Below are 3,619 nucleotides of genomic sequence, written 5' to 3' on the forward strand. Positions count from 1 at the left end.
GCATACATTTCCAACATGAAGAGGTAAGGCCCGCTTTCGAAAATTCAAAAGAAAGTCCTTACATAGATGATATGGAACAAAACTGAACTCAAATAACAACTCATTTCATTTCTAGCAGCGGAAATTAAATTAAGGTTCAATTACATTCCCAATATCTCATAACTCTAGGCTTGATGTCCATACAAAATGATAAAAGGCTCAAATGCCACTAAACATAATAGATTCTCCTCACTATAAAGTTCACCAAATCACTAACTAGGATCTTTGAAGTTAGAACGTGTCTCTGTACACCACTATCCATTGGCTGCAGTCCTACTGGACTCGCCCCCAATAACAATATTTCCTTTACCTGGAATGGCAAAGAGATCAAGTGAGCCACAAGACTTAGCAAGTTCGAGATATAATGAGCAATATATAGGATTCGAGAACATGATGACACCAAAAAGAGTAATAAGGACTCCACAATTATATACAACATTCATAATTCATGACTTTATCAATTCAACTTAATATATCATGTCACCATGTATCACTATGCAAATGTGCATAAAATTCTAATATCATTATCAATTCTCATAGGCTCGCAAGCCATCAATCAATACATGCAAGAGTGCATCATTTCATTATCAATATCAATTTCTTTGGCTCACAAGCCATGAATCAATGCATGCAAAAGTGCATAAGTTTCATAAAACCTCACAATAAATATGGAGCCAACCTGTCGGGCTATGGCCAGCTCATCCTGCGCCAGGTGCTCTAGGGTACCCTTTCTCCCTCTGCGCAAAATAATAGGTGCGCAAAACATATATATATATATATGTAATAGGTACATGTATGCATCAAGTATGCATTTTCCAACCACATGTATTTAAATTCTTGTTTCCACGATATTCATACTTTCAACATCACTTACCCATACCGGGTATTTTTCCATCATCAGATAAATTCAACATATCTTACTTCATAACGTTTACCACATTCAAGATATAATTTATGACACGAAATGCTTGATGTAATTTATAACACAAGAATAATTTTTGAGAGATGCTATTTAATATTAAATTTCGATTCACCTGCTGAGGAGTATTATAAATTTATTAACTATTTTTCCCATCATATGATTGTTGATTTCATTTAACCAGTGATAGTATGCATTTACTTGCATTCATGCTCATAGCTCAAATTCATGATTAGTCCTTATGCAATCAAAATGACCACACCACGCGAAATTGCTAGTCAAACATAAACCTGAATTTTTTCTAAGGTGAAGGACCAATTAGAACATATTTTGAAAATGTCTTCATTTTGAAAAACTAACTCCCGGTATTTTGATAACTAGCATTCATTGTTGTAAGAATGATTTTGAATGAATTTTTCAAGAAACAGAAACTATGTATTTCAAGGGTGGTAAAATCGCAAATTCGTGAATTTGTACTAAAACCAAAATTCTATCTTTTTATTGTTATGAATTTTGATTTTTTTGATATTTTTATTGAATCCAAATGAGGGGTACTTTCTTATTTACATTTATGTATTAAAGTAAATGAAAGGTAAATAGATAGGGTGTGAGCAAATAGCTCATATTCAAAGGCTTATGGGACGAGCTCAAGGTCATGACCTCGCGGCTTACCGAGGGAGCTCGCGAAAAGGACAAGCAGAAAGAGCTCAGAAACAGCTCGAGATCATGAGCTGAACAAGAGTTCACTGAACGAGCTCGCGGACAAGGGGTTGGGCAAGAGCTTGTTGGACGAGCTCGCGGACAAAAGCTTGAGAAATTAACTTGCGGGAAAGAGCTCGCGATTAAGCTTATGGTCAGAGAGTGTATAAGTATGAGCTCGCAACAAAGAGCTTGCGGTTATGCTTATGGTCAGAGAGCGTACAGGTATGAGCTCGCAACAAAGAGCTCGCGATTATGGTTATGGTCAGAAAGCGTCTAGGTATGAGCTCGCAACAAAGAGCTCGCGATTATGCTTATGGTCAGAGAGCGTCTAGGTATGAGCTCGCAACAAAGAGCTCGCGATTATGCTTATGGTTAGAGAGCGTGTAGGTATGAACTCGCAACAAAGAGCTCATAGCCAGATATACGTCGGCTATTTAAAACATAAGGTGTCTATACAAAGCTGTTCGTTTCATATATAATATATACATGTGAAGGTTTATTCAACACCAGGGAGTATACCCGCAATCTTTCTACCTCTAATAAGGGCTATTTGAATGGGCTTCTTTATTTCTACATATGCATACAACCTATAGCTCAATACAGAGGCGAACAGAACCTCTATATCTAAATTGAAACCAAACATATGCCATTCATAGAAAATAAATCTGGGGTAAAGCAATCCCCATTCGAAACATCAAAGGGACCTTAATATACTTAGTAAGGAGATTCAGAAAAGATGTTGTAACTGGAGAATAAGAAGTTATGCACAACAACAGAGAGAGATATATATATTTATATATATATACATTCACAGCCATCACAGTAAGACAAAATGAATATAGAAATTGCATCAGCTAGCTAGCACAAGGATATATGAGGATGTACAAGAGATCTTGCACTGCAAATTAAAGGGGAGTGCAAGAAGGACTTGCAGAACAATAAAGGAGAAAGTAGGAAATCAAAGAAGTGAAATACAGAATGTATAAACGACCTTGCACTGAAAATAAAGAGGGAGTGTAAGAAGAACTTGCCTGAACTTCACTATGTAGAAAAATCCTCCATTCCTGAAACTCTTCTCGGCCAACACGAAAATGGGACCAAAAGGCAGAAAGGAAAGAAGAAGAAGTAGGAAGAAAGAGTTGCAGAAAGGGAAAGGCAGGCACATAGCAAATAAAGGTCGCTGATGCAGATGAAGCATGAAGAGGGAAATGCACAGTCTGCACCTGCAACTTGGTCGAAATGACCTAATTGCCCTTCACATTTACAATGGTTAAATGGAAGACCAAGGACACTATTGACATTTGCTAGCCAATTTAATTTATTATGATTTTCCTTTAAGAATTTCAAATCTCATTTCTCAATTGGGCTTAGCCCATGCCGTGGGCCGTTCCATGGCTCAACTCACTAACCCAAATAAATTATCATAATCCAAGCCCATTCAATACATAATTAAAATTCCAAACACATCTCAATGGACCAATCCACTTGGACTTTCCCCACATTTTTGGATTCCATTTAGATGGAATACCAAATTCTCATTTTCACTTACTCTTCATTCCATAAGCAAAGAAAAATATTTTCAACCCTCAATTAATTAAGAAAAAAAATTTGAATCCAAAATAAAATACCCGAAAACTTCTAGACCCCCTAACGGGTCGTTACAGAAGATATGATCTTTATTAATATAAAGAATAAATCAATAGTGTCATACCATTACATCTCATAACGTGAATGTAAATCTAGCATTCAGATCATTATCACTAACAATAACAAGCTAATACAAGGCATTGAAAAAAATCTTTACGATGAAGAAAAACAATTTTGGACTAAAATTAGAGCAAAAGAAAAAACACAGGAAAACTTGAGAACATATAATTTGAAACTTGAAAGCCTAATAGTCAATCTCTCTATTAAGAAATTTGTGCTTTGATTTATTGAGAAAATATTTTTTGATGATTA

Source organism: Diospyros lotus, chromosome 7, assembly GCF_014633365.1.
Source record: "Diospyros lotus cultivar Yz01 chromosome 7, ASM1463336v1, whole genome shotgun sequence".
Taxonomy (NCBI): Eukaryota; Viridiplantae; Streptophyta; class Magnoliopsida; order Ericales; family Ebenaceae; genus Diospyros; species Diospyros lotus.